Raw genomic sequence first — 14,437 nt, 5'->3', positions numbered from 1 at the left:
TTTGGAATACTTAATGAATAAACCCTAAACTCCTGTTCTCACAGAGTTAAATTTTAGTAAGGATAAGTTGGTGTAGCAGGATGCTTCTGGTTACACTTAAGTCTTTCTAATTTCTGTCAGCTCTGCATAAGGACATAGAACTGGTCCTAGGTGGTCCTAGGTGGGATGAGTATGAGGCCCCTGTTTGAGTTACTTGCTCATTATAAACTGCTGTTTGTCAATGGCCAACACCTCAGAGATAACCATTGTGTATGCCAGTTAGAGTGTGCACTGGAGCGGCAAGTGGCCAAGAGGAGGTAACCCATGTCCAAGGTCAAGAGTGGTGGCTGTGAGGAGATACACCACGTCCAAGGTCGGGAGTGGCGGCAGTGAGGAGATACCCCATGTCCAAGGTAAGGAGCAGCGGCTGTGCTTTGCTGGAGCAGCCGTGAAGAGATACCCCAAGGCCAAGGTAAGAGAAACCCCCACTAAGACGGTAGGTGCTGAGAGAGGGCATCAGAGGGTCGAGAGACTGAAACCACAATCACAGAAGAATAGACAATCTAATCACATGGGCCACAGCCTTGTCTAATGCCATGAAACTAAGCCATGCCGTACAGGGCTACCCAACATGATCAGGACATGGTGGAGAATTCTGAAAAATGTGGTCCACTGGAGAAGGGAATGGCAAGCTACTTCAGTATTCTTGCCTTGAGAACCCCATGAACAGTATGTAAAGGCAAAAGGATAGGACACTGAAAGATGAACTCCCCAGGTAGGTAGGTGCTCAATATGCTACTGGAGATCAGTAGAGAAATAACCCCAGAAAGAATGAAGGGACAGAGCCAAAGCAAAAACAACACCCAGGTGTGGATGTGACTGGTGATAGAAGCAAGGTCCAAGGCTGTAAAGAGCAATATTGCATAGGAACCTGGAATGTTAGGTCCATGAATCAAGGCAAATTGAAAGTGATCAAACAGGAGATGGCAAGAATGGATGTCGACATTCTAGGAATCAGCAAACTAAAATGGACTGGAATGGGTGAATTTAACTCATGACCATTATATCTACTACTGTGGGCAGGAATCCCTTAGAAGAAACAGAGTAGCCATGATAGTCAACAAAAGAGTCTGAAATGCAGTCAGTACTTGGATGCAATCTCAAAAATGACAGAATGACCTCTGTTAATTTCCAAGGCAAACCATTCAATATCACGGTTATCTAAGTCTATGCCCCGACCAGTAATGCTGAAGAAGCTGAAGTTGAATGGTTCTATGAAGATCTACAAGACCTTTTAGAACTAACACCCAAAAAAGATGTCCTTTTCATTATAGGGGACTGGAATGCAAAAGTAGGAAGAAACACCTGGAGTAACAGGCAAATTTGGCTTTGGAGTACGGGATGAAGTAGGGCAAAGGCTAAGAGAGTTTTGCCAAGAGAACTCACTGGTCATAGTGAATGCCCTCTTCCAACAACACAAGAGAAGACTCTATGCATGGACATCACCAGATGGCCAACACCAAAATCAGATTGATTATATCCTTTGCAGCCAAAGATGGAGAAGCTCCATACAGTCAGCAAAAACAAGACTGGGAGCTAACTGTGGCTCACATCATGAACTCCTTATTGCCAAATTCAGACTTAAATTGAATAAAGTGGGGAAAATCACTAGACCATTCAGGTAGGACCTAAATCAAACCCCTAACTATTATACAGTAGAAGTGGGAAATAGATTTAAGGGACTAGATCTGATAGAGTGCCTGATGAACTAAGGACGGAGGTTTGTGACCTTGTACAGGAGACAGGGAGCAAGACCATCCACAAGAAAAAGAAACGCAAAAAAGCAAAGTGGCTGTCTGAGGAATCCTTACAAATAGCTGTGAAAAGAAGAGAACCAAAAAGCAAAGGAGAGAAGGAAAGATATACCCATTTGAATGCAGAGTTCCAAAGAATAGCAAGGAGAGATAAGAAAGACTTCTTCAGTAAATAGTGCAAAGAAATAGAGGAAAACAATAGAATGGGAAAGACTAGAGATCTCTTCAAGAAAATTAGAGATATCAAGGGAACATTTCATGCAAAGATGGGTTCAATAAAGGACAGAAATGGTATGGACCTAACAGAAGCAGAAGATATTAAGAAGAGTTGGCAACAATACACAGAACTATACAAAAAAGATCTTCATGACCCAGATAATCACAATGGTGTAATCACTCACCTAGAGCCAGACATCTGGAATGTGAAGTCAAGTGGGCCTCAGGAAGCATCACTACGAACAAAGCAGGTGGAGGTGATGGAATTCCAGTTGAGCTATTTCAAATCCTAAAAGATGATGCTGTGAAAATGCGGCACTCAACATGCCAGCAAATTTGGAAAACTCAGCAGTGGCCACAGGACTGAAAAAGTTCAGTTTTCATTACAATCCCAAAGAAAGGCAATGCCAAACAATGCTCAAAGTGCTGCACAATTGCACTCATCTCACACGTTAGTAAAGTAATGCTCAAAATTCTCCAAGCCAGTCTTCAGCAGTACGTGAACTTCCAGATGTTTAAATAGGTTTTAGAAAAGGCAGAGGAACCAGAGATCGAATTGCCAACATCTACTGCATCATCAAAAAAGAAAGAGAGTTCCAGAAAACATCTATTTCTGCTCTATTGACTATGTCAAAGCCTTTGACAGTGTGGATCACAATAAACTGTGGAAAATTCTGAAAGAGATGGGAATACCAAACCACTTGACCTGCCTCTTGAGAAAATTGTATGCAGGTCAGGAAGCAACAGTTAGACTTGACATGGAACAACAGACTTGTTCCAAATAGGGAAAGGAGGATGTCAAGGCTGTATATTGTCACCCTGCTTATTTAACTTATATGCAGAGTACATCATGAGAAATGCTGGGCTGGATGAAGCCCAAGCTGGAATCAAAATTGCCAGAGAAATATCAATAACCTCAGATATGCAGATGACACCATTCTTATGGCAGAAAGTGAAGAAGGAAAGAGCCTCTTGATGAAAGTGAAAGAGGAGAGTGAAAAAGTTGGCTTAAAGCTCAACATTCAGAAAATTAAGATCATGGCATCCAGTCCCTTCACTTTATGGCAAATAGATGGAGAAACAGTAGAAGCAGTGGCTGACTTTATTTTTGGGGGCTCCAAAATCACTGCAGATGGTGACTGCAGCCATGAAATTAAAAGATGCATACTCCTTGGAAGGAAAGCTATGACCAACCTACACAGGATATTAAAAATCAGAGACATTACTTTGCCAAGAAAGGTCCATCTAGTCAAAGCTATGGTTTTTCCAGTAGTCGTGTATGGATGTGAGAGTTGGACTATAAAGAAAGCTGACCACCAAAGCATTGATGCTTTTGAACTGTGGTGTTGGAGAAGACTCTTGAGAGTCCCTTGGACTGCAAGGAGATCCAACCAGCCCATCCTTAAGGAGGTCAGTCCTGAGTGTTCATTGGGAGAGCTGATGCTGAAGCTGAAACTCCAATACTTTGGCCAACTCATGTGAAGAGCTGAAACTCATTTGAAAAGACCTTGATGCTGGGAAAGATTGAAGGCAGGAGGATAAGGGGACAACAGAGGATGAGATGGTTGGATGGCATCACCAACTCGATGGACATGAGTTTGCGTAAACTCCAGGAGTTGGTGATGGACAGGGAGGCCTGGTGTCCATGGGGTTGCAAAGAGTTGGACGTGACTGAGCGACTGAACTTAACTGATGCCAGTTAGATCACCTCTACATGGCTGTAAGAAGCACTTGTGAGTTGCCTAGTCATACTATGTAATCTAATAAAAGGCTGCAAGATGAAGGAAAAGAAATGGTACCCAAAATTCAGATGTTCCTTCCCAAGGACAAGGTATTATGAAAGGAGTTTATACTACCATTACAAAGATTATGCAGAAATAGACTCACAGACTTAGAGAATGAACTTATGGTTGTGGTTGTCAAGGAGGATGGGGGGAAGGGATATCTTTAGGGGGTTTGAGATCAACATGTACACACTGCTATATTTAAAATGAATAACCAACAAATACTTTCTGTTTAGCACAGGGAAGTCCACTCAATGTTATGTGGCTGCCTGGATGGAGGGGAGTTTGGAGGAGAATGAATACATGTATATATATAAAGGCTGAGTCCCTTAACTGTTCACCTGAAACCATCATACCATTGTTAATTGGCTATACTCCAATACAAAATAAAAAGTTAAAAAATGCTGTTTGTCCACCTCTGACTTCAGAGAATATAAAAGTATTAAATATTGATCCCATTTCTGTGTATCCTCTTTATGTTAACCTCCCCAGCGATTGAGTCTTCTCTCATGACTATGTCTGTTGCTGGCTTCCCTGGGATGAGGATACCTTCTGCTTGTAAGGTATTCCTCCACTCACTCATTTGTTCACTCATTCTTTAATTGACTTATATTTAAAGTGTTGAAAGCATCATGTTAATCACTATACTAGGAACTGAGGGAACAACTATGAATAAGACAGAAAATGATGCTGTCTTCATGGAACATCCTTTCTAGTGAGGGAGCCAGAGGACACAATTACTCAATCATTGTTGTGAAAAAGACCACAGAATAAAGGTGTGCCATAATAGTAGAGTCTCTAACAGAGGTACTTGCACTAGTTTGATTAATTCACTTTCTTGAGGAACACATTTGAACTGAGATCTGGACAGTTGTATGCAGGTGGAAAGTGGCATTAGTTAGTGAAGGAGGAAAGTAAGAACACTCTATGCAAGGGAACACCATCTGTAAAGGCCCCAATGTTGGAGAGAAACTGGCATACTTGATGAACTGGGAAAGGCTGGTATTACTAGATCAAAAAACTTGAGTGCAACTTGGGAACAGGATGAGCTGAAGATACATGTAATTTTGTAAATCATCTAAAGGATTTGCGTGTTAATGCTAAAGGTAATAGAAAATCATCAAAGAGTTTTATGCTGGGGTGTGGTACGATTTCATTTGTGTTTCAAAGTAAATATTTTGGCTGCAAAGTAGAAAATGAGTTGGAGGTATGGCAGGAATTAATGTGGGGAGACCAACTGATAAGTTTTATAGTTGTCCATACAAGAGATGGAGTTTGCTTTGATTAAGATAGTAGCCTAGGTGATGGAGAGAAGTAGATGGATTCAACAAGTATTAGGAGTAAACACTGGCAGGATGGTGACTGAGTGGTGCTAAAGAAAAGGTAAGATCAGGGATTCTGGCTTGAGCATTTGGGTGAACAGTGGTATCCTTTACTGAGATGAGACATCCTAGAGAAGGACTGATGTTTGGGGAACAATTTGACTTTAGTTTTGAACAAGCTGGATTTGTGCTTTGTTAAAACAGCCAGAAGATATTGAGTTGGATATAAAGGTCTAGAGGTTAGAGGTAGTCTGGGCTACAAATTGCTGCTGCTAACTCAATCATTGCTGGATAAACACTTCAGATGTTGGAATTAATACTTGAGATCTTGACTGATGGCAACAGTATCCTTATCAGCCCTCTCCATGAAATGAATATTACTATTCACATTATTTTCAATGCCTTTTGACAGATTATGAGGCTTTCACAATGCCTCCATATTAAACCTCAGACTTTTATTAACAGACTGCCAACAACCTGGTACCTAGTCAAGACGATAATGAAATGCACTTGTTGCAGATTTTTCTAGTTGTCTCCCTATGTTCATTCACTCTTCCTCCTTAGTAACAGAACCTGGGCTACATTTCCTAGCCCCATATGAAGTGATATGTGGCCCTGTGACTGAAGTGCTGGCCAGTTAGAAGTGAAGAGTAATATTAGGTAGGCAGAGACCTTAATGGTGGGAGGATTGGGTGGGGAAAGGCTCACGTCCTCCTGTCTTCTGCTTGGAATCCAGATGCAATGGCTGGAAAACCAGCTGCCAATCTGGATTATGAAAGTGATGTGTGGCAGAACTGAAAGAAGGAGCATGGGTCCCTGATGACTTCATGGAGCCTTGATATTAACCTTAGGTTGACCAAAGTAACTTAAAAAGGGGGTGGAAATCTATGTGCATTTAAATTGTATTTGGATCTCTGTTATTAGCAATTGAATTCAATTATTTTACTCCATGTTTGGTTATTACACGGGCATTTTATCATAATGCAATCTGTCATAGCATGAAATCTCGTATAAAGAGAGTAGGTTTGGATCTCATCAAAGAAGTGTATTTCTGGAGTGCTAGTGGAATTTTTTATACTGTTTATCTGTTGCCCAAGGCCCAATCAAGAGCAGTATAAAGGCAGGGACTAGGAAGATCAGTATCTGAGACTGAGTGGCAAACAGGAACTCCAACAGAAGACAAGGAAATGAACTAGTGATTTTTAAAAAATACTTGCAGATAGTATCAGTGAGTTTTGCTGCATAACAGATCTCCCCAAAATGTAGTGACTTAAAACAATAAGTATTTGTCTGGTTTATGCTTTTCTTTTTTTAATTAATTTATTTTTTATTGATAGATAATTGCTTTACAGAATTTTGCTGTTTTCTGTCAAACCTCAACATGAATCAGCCACAGGTATACATACATCCCCTCCCTTTTGGAACTCCCTCCCATCTCCCTCCCCATCCCACCCCTCTAGGTTGATATGGAGCCCCTGTTTGAATTTCCTGAGCCACACAGCAAATTCCCGTTGGCTGTCTATTTTACATACGGTAATATAAGTTTCCGTGTCACTCTTTCCACGCATCTCACCCTCTTCTCCCCTCTCCCCTTGTCCATAGAGAACAGACTTACGGTTTATGCTTTTGCACATTGATAATTTGGGCTGCGCTCACCTGGGCTGTTCGAATGATCTGGGTCATACTTGGCTGCTCTTGGCTGGAGTTCATTCCAGTTCTGTGACTGGCTGCCAGGTCAGCTGAGGTTGATAGACTTTTGGCTGGGGTGCTCTGGTTTTCCTCTACACAGTATCTTATTTTCCAGGACTTGTTCACATGATGATGGTGGCAGGGGTCCCAAAAGAGTGAGTGAAAGTGTGCAGAGCTTCTCAAGGCCTATGCTTGGAACAACCACAGGGTTGTATCTGTACCCAACAACCAAAGCAAGTCACAGGCCAGTCTAGGTTTAGGAGTAAAACAATAAATTTTATTTCCTGATGGATTTAAAGAAATTGTGGGAGAATTTGTAGCTGTTAATATAATCTACCACACAAACACCTAAATCTAATTTAAAGGAGAAATAACAAGGGAATACAGGCTCTAGTAGGAACAAGATACCTGAACAACCTCTGGAGGAAATGCAACCTGGGAGTTAGGAGTGTGGTTGAGGAATTACACAGAACTGAATTCAAATCCTGACTGTGTTGTTCACTGGCGTGTTCCTCATTAATAACAGCTATCTCATGGGTTTGTGAGGATTACACGTATGTAAAACTCTTAGCATGATGCCTGGCATGTGCTAAGGAATAATAAATGGCACCTGAAATAGTTGTTATAGGATACTTCAGTGGCATAAGGCCTGGGTTGGAAACAGGACTAAACAGAACTGGAGATGGAGAGTCAGGCAAGAGAGAGGTTGGCTCAGGTTGGCAGAGAGAAACGAGAATTATTATAGCATTATGTAGTAGAATAGTGCAGGACAGAATGCAGAGTCAGACAGACTAGGGTCTCATCAGAAGCTTAGGCACACAGGTCAGCACAATACCAGCTGATGCTTACTTAGCACTTAATATGCCAAGCACAATTCTGAGTGTTTTATAGTTATTTACTCATTTAATTTTCAAAAATACCTCTATCAAACTGTTTTCCCCATTTTATCTTTGGGGGAAATTGAGGCACAAAGAGTATTTTTAGATTTTAGCCCTGCACAACCCAGGGGTAGGATACCAACCAGGTCTGCCTCATTCCTGACTCCAAGCTCCTGCCACCCTCACAATATCCTGGGGGGTGATCCCAGGCAGGAGCCAATATCAGGCAAATGAGGTCCAGAAGTTTTCAGAGACGCAAGGAAAATTCAAGCAAGCCAGTGGTACCCAAAAAACAACAGCTGAGGAACTGCTGAGGGCAGGGGCAAGGGGGAAGACTGTCTTAATAATTGAGACCTTTTACATAGCTCAGCACTCCCATTTGCACTATTTCTGGCATGAAAATTTCTAGTCCTCAAAATGAGGAAGGTGAGAATTACTTCTCTTTCACAACTCAGGTACTCGAAAGAATAGTTCCCACTTGTTAATTTTGCTTCCTCCTCTCCTACTACTTTAGTCCCCTGCTGTAGCCTGACTCCCAATCTCTACAGTGGTCATCTTATGACCTGAGATGGCCACATCCAGTGGACCCTATTCCATCCTCATTGCTTGGTGTTGAAGAGCTCTGGTTATCTGTTTACTGAAAAGCTTTCCTTCTGCCTGGATAATCTTGACCTAGAGAAGGAGACTCCCATCTTTTATCAAGCCTGGCCTCAGGTAACCCACTCATTCTCCTGGCCAAGTCCAACTCTGCCGTGCAACTTTTTATCAGGAATTTACAGCAACTCATTCTTATTCTTATGACCAATTTCAGGCATCTCGATGTTTCAAAAATTTTTTCCCTATTTCTTTGAATGATAAGAACATACAGATTGAGACTTGTAGTCTTGAGTATGGGAATCTGAAGTAAGGGCATTGACTATCAATAGTTGAGCCCACATTGCAGGACCTCTTTATACACAATGTAATCAATTTTCATCACAACAAGTCTGTGAGCTAAGTGGAACTACTTTTATTTTATAGATAAAGAAACTGAGGCTTAGAGAGAAAATTAGCATACAGCTGGTAGAGGAGGAGTCTGGATTCAAAGATACGAAGGTTGTTTTGACATCAGAGCCAATGTGTTCCTGCTACCTCATGCTGCTACTCATAACTCACAAATTGTATACCAAGGGATCAACAGTGTTATCTGCAATAACACAAGAATCTAATTTGCATTTATTTATTTGTTTTCCTATTTATTCAGTCTTATTGCCTTTGGTACACAGTAGAACCTGGCTGACTGATTAAGGAGAGTTTAAAAACATGGCTGCTTCCCAACTGCCCAGGGTGTGAATGACCAAAGGTCTGAATTCTATTTGGATACCTGGGTGCTGCCTTTTCTATCATTTGTAGCCAGAGCCTATCCTTAATTAGAACATCCCTGGGATTTTATGAGCAGGAGGAAAATGCAATGGTGTGATTACAGATCAATAGCTCTTCCACAAGACAAAGATGTAGAGCAAGCAATAGTTCAGAGATTAGAAACTGCAATCCAGGCATGAAGGTACCTAGGAAAAACACATATTTTATTCCACCCTGCTTTGGGATCATTGAGTGTCACTGAAGCCGATAAGCTAAAACTTAATATGTGAAGCTTAATGGGCAAAGCAGCATATTAACAGAGGAAAATGAGAGGCATTTTTTGACCTGGTAATTTGGAAGGAGAGTAGGTGAAGTGTGTAAATTAGAGAAAATTCAAAGGTGAGTCATTTTGGAAATGTATAGTAGACATATATCACACTAACTGCAGCTTAGAATTGTGGATCTCACTCCTGAAATCCATTAGAGCAGGGCTCCTAGGATTTTTACCATTTTAATACTTGCATGGTTGTTTGTTTGATTTTGTCACATGTGGCCGATGTTTATTTAAAACTTCAAATGAATTAAACTGATTCTTTCTCTGAAGTTTCAATGATGTTCCCTTGTGGTAATTAGAGGCACTTTGTGGTAGGAGGTGTCCCAGGGCTGGGAATTATGGCATTATGGAAATGAAACCCACGTGCTGCCTCCTTCCATTTTTAATTTAGAAGGAACAGCTGGATATAGTGTTTAAGAGCTAAGGCTAAAAAGAGAGGAAGCTCAGTGATCCAAAGAGTTCTTTGGATCTTTAAAGAGTCTGAAAAGAGGTGGGAAAACCTTTGGATTTGCCCAAATCTATGTAGGAATTTGTGTAATTTGAGGAAAGGAAAACACTATGGCATCCCATTCTGTCAGGAATTTAATCCCTGCCAAGATTTAGGCTGCTATGTCTAGGAGTTCACTCATTCAACAAATATTTGATAAGGGTCTATTATGCGCCTGGCTCTATGGTACAATCAATAGTAAATCAGGTAGAGTCCCTGTCTTCAAGAAACTGAAATCCATTTGGGATAGACTGACAACCAATACATAGAGTATTATTATGTCAGCTGGTACTAAGTGATATTAAAAAGAGAGAAAGGAAGAGAAAGAGGAGCCGGGTGAGGGAGAGAAGTGCTTTTTTATACAGAGAGATTAGGGAAGGACTCTGAGATGGTGCTATCTGAATAAAGGATGGGTTTGTACAAAACTCAATGGAGTAAAAAGTAACAAGTACAATGTACTTGTGAACCTAGGTCACAGGATACCTAAGAGAGACTGTTCATCAGAATTCCATATGAACTCCAGCAGTGCCCTTGGCTGTACTATTTTTTTTTTTAATTAAAAAAGCCACATTGGCTTTATTCAGTGATTCATGCATCGGACAGCATCCAATCTAGCAGACAGAAGTTCCAAGAAGCTGCATTAAATGTATATTTAGAAAAGACCTTTGAGCGCTCATAGGGTCTCATTGACAGAAAGCTACCCTATCCTGGTGAAACTATGCTGCAGAGTTCTGTAGGCTTGCTAATAACATGAACATGTCCTAATAAGGACCACTGAACAATCCCAGCTTGGATGCTGATTTCGTTTAACATTGTACCTAGTCCCAGTGAAGACAGGAACAAACAAGGAAATTATCCACCTCCAGGGAAAAACAAATGATGATGCTCAGTCCACACGGTACACTATAGTCATTCTTTTTGACAGGCTGTCATAGTACGTTAAATAAAATCTCTCATCTACACATCTGAGGAACAGAAGTAGTAACACGGCATAGAAGCTTCAGCAAGAACAGAATTGGCTCTTTGGGGGGAAGTTCTACCTTCAAGACGAAAATCACTTGTTTACTTAAGCCATTATCCATCTGCCTTCTTATACCTGCATCTTCTCTAGTGTATTTCAGGTATTTGCCATGGTTAGGAATTTTTTTTTTTGTCTGTAAGAAACAGAACCCATTCAAACAGTCTTAAGAAAAACTGGAGAAATTTATTAGAGAGTTACAAGGCAAAAGCATCGAGCCCAAAGGGAGGAAGTCAGTTGGGATTCATAAGATACTGGAATTCCAAGTAGGCAATCATAAACAATGGAAGTTACTTTCTCCAGTTCTCTAGAATCTCATGACCTCTTCCTGCTCATCTGCTTATTTGTCTTTCTCTCTCTTTCTGAAGAGTGACTTTCTAGGTTTCTTTGAGAACATGACTGTTTTGGCTTCTGTCTTAATATTACTTCCTTGTTCATTCTTAAAAAAAAGACTCACTAGGAATTAGTCTTATTCAATGAACAAATACATGTAAAAAGTAAGTTATAAATAAATATACACAGTGCAATCCTGTTCTATAAACAGTTGTAGTACATGTAAGTATGCTCAGGAAAAAAAAAAAAATGGAACAGAAATGAACTAAAGTGTTTTTTAATGGTTATCTCCAAGTGACAGAATTATGGGTGATTTAATTTTTTCTTTGAGCATGTCTGTACTTTTCCATCAATCAGTACCATATCTATTTTTGTAATTGTAAAAAAAAAAATTATTGAAAAAATGAAAGTGAAATCCACGTAGTGAATCCAATTAGTCTAGAACTAAACCAGACAATGGAGCAGGCACATGTCAGATCTAGAGTAAGGGATAAGGGCTTATGGAAGGCCGTGGCCAGGTACACTGGGGAAGACAACAGAAAATAATTCACGCACACAGAGGGGCTGGCTCTTTATTTCCATATGTATTTGTTTTCAAGAAAAAACCCTCAGTTTTCAGTACCATCGTGCCAAAAGAATTTGCAAATAATGATGCCATGCTCAGCTCTCTGGATTTTCTCTCTTTTTCCTTCTTGCTCTACTTGTGCAACTATATTTATCTAAGAGTCAGTCAGTCACAGTATCCCATGTTGTAGAACCCACCACTCAGTGACATCCAGGTGATAAAGCTGAGGCTAGGGACTTAGGGTAGGGAGCCTGCATCCTTCATGACCAAATCTAAATGGCCCAAACAGACTCTTGTTACTATATGCTATATAGTAGCTTCCAAATACAGCTTCCCGTGTCCATACAATTCACTATCTATAGATCCATAGTCTTGGACCCTGAGTGGCTCGGACCATCTTTACTGCTAGGTATGATAATTGGCTCTGGTTCATCTCTGAATAGGTTTTCAAAGACTAGGAAGCAGAATAGGAGAAGACAGTTTGGGGCACAGCTGAAATAGGACCTTGGACCAGCAATCAGGGTAGCAGATAGGACCAACCAAAGCACCAGAGGATCCAAAGTGAGCCACAATGGAAGGTATGGCAAGGCTGGCTAAAGTCTAGAGGCTAGTACAGTAAGGGATGCACTAAGTGGGCAAAGGAGAGTGAGGGCAAGGGGTGAGGGAACTGTTAAAGGTTAACCAAAGACTTAGAAAGAGCCAAGATGGCATCCTATGAAACCAACCTGTCAACAGTCATTTATCAATCAATATTCAGGTATTCACAATTACCTACCAACCCTGAGATGTGCATGTTTCCTATAGGAGGGTATATATGGGATAAATGAGCTGTGTAAATATTTGTGAGTCAGAGAAGAAACCTTGCTTACAAAGGCCTGCTTCCATTGGAGAACTGGACTCTGAGTTCCCAGTTAATTCACAAAAACCACTTCATAGTGAGGACTCATGAGTGATTTATTATGGACAATTGTTACATCTTGGTCAAGCAATCTCTTGGAACCCCAAATCCATACTTCTGCATGAATGTGGATGCAGTTCAGAAAGTCTGGTGTTCATATGTCCACTGAGAGGGAGACTGACCCTTTCTAGGGAAGACGTAGAAAGCAAATTGAAGTAAACTAGATATGAGGGAGAATTTCCTCCGCCAAAGTTTGAGGAGCCACTGATGGGTCACTAAGGAAGGAACTGTTAGATTCTTATTCCCTGCAGATTTCAAAGTTTTCTTTCAGGCTTAAATTCCGCTTGGCCTAGAGGCAGGGTAGGACTCAGATGGTCTCTTGGATGGTTCTCTAGTTCCAAGTTTAGTTCTTGTTTATGGCTTAGAAAACCCAACACCTTAACTGGTCAGATATCCTGGACACTGAATGTTTTTCACAGATTTGGTAGCAGAAACACCCTATGTCTTTGTTTAGGCACTTGAAAAGGAGGATTAAAGGGGAAAAAAAATCAGAGACTTACTACGAATAGACGGAATGAGGCTTGTTTTGTAAAGCAGAGCCTCTAAACTGTGCCTGTATTTGTTATGGAAACTAAAGACAAAGCCAAGTTTGCCTTGTGCAAATTCAGCAGCACTGAGACCCCTTGGAGGAATGCCACATCACCCCTTGCTAGGGCGACATTTGTGCAAAATCTTACTTGGTGAGGCTTTACTTTCTTCCAAGGAACAAACAGGGTGGAAATTCCTGATCTACCTCAGTATCGCCAGTAATCTGACCTGCAGGCTTGTACCTGAATACTGAAACCTTGGGGTTCACTGCTCAAATATAATACTTGGGAAAAGAAGAAAAGGAGTAAAGAGACTCTTCTTAACCTTTGCAAATGTCATGCACTATTTATATAACATTTACCACTTTTATTTTCTACAGTCCAGGATTTTGTGAGGAGAAAAGAACAGGCTCTTGACACTAAGCTGCATTCCAACAGGTTTTAAATTGCAGCCTTTCCTCTCAGAAGGCTAAGTTTATTGTATGGACGTCATTCTTCAGGGGCTGATTGTCTCATAAATAATTTGAATTCTATTTCTTGGATAAATCCTGAAATTGGTCTTCTAATAGTTTCAAAAGAGAAAAAATTTCCCCTAAGTCAAATAAACTACCAGCCCTAAAAGAAAAGTTGCTATCTGTTGGATGGAAATTTTGAAATTCTTTCACTGTGTCATAATAACTGCAACAAGTTTTCATTTTCAATCTTATTAAATAAAAGTTGCACTTTTACAAAGACTGGACTCAACTTTCTGTTTTCTTGCTTGTGTAACCACTAGGGGCTTGAACTTGGCTGAACCAGTTGCCTTGTGAGGGCAGGTATTTTATAAATTCTTGAAAGGAGGAAGCCACAGTCTCATTTTGACAACCTGACTAACTTCAAGTAAATAAGAAAAGCAAACACAAGTTAATGCCACCCAGGGATACAGAAAATATGAACCTCCAGGAAATGTGATAGACAAGTATATAGATGCTAAGGCTTCACTGAAGGCATTTGCTTCAACCAAAAATGCAGGTTTCATATATATGATCTTTTAATAAAAAGTAGACATTTTTATACTGAGAGCTTCTACAGACCTGAAGTGTTGGGTTGTTTTAGAACTGAGACACTGCACCTCATCTTAAAACGACTGCTATCACTATAGTCACAGGTTGAAGCTGGCCATGCTCAGGTTGCCTGTGACTTGAAAGTTGTA

General features: G+C 40.6%; 1 pseudogene; it reads right to left on the bottom strand.

The window, feature by feature from the left end:
* Positions 1-313: 313 nt before the first annotated feature.
* LOC136164227 (TBC1 domain family member 17-like) overlaps positions 314-14,437 on the bottom strand; it is a 40,648-nt pseudogene continuing 26,524 nt past the window's right edge.

This window comes from Muntiacus reevesi, chromosome 3 (assembly GCF_963930625.1).
Source record: "Muntiacus reevesi chromosome 3, mMunRee1.1, whole genome shotgun sequence".
NCBI lineage: Eukaryota > Metazoa > Chordata > Mammalia > Artiodactyla > Cervidae > Muntiacus > Muntiacus reevesi.
The sequence above is the reverse complement of the archived record's forward strand: the minus strand, read 5'-3'. Positions and strand labels throughout refer to the sequence as shown.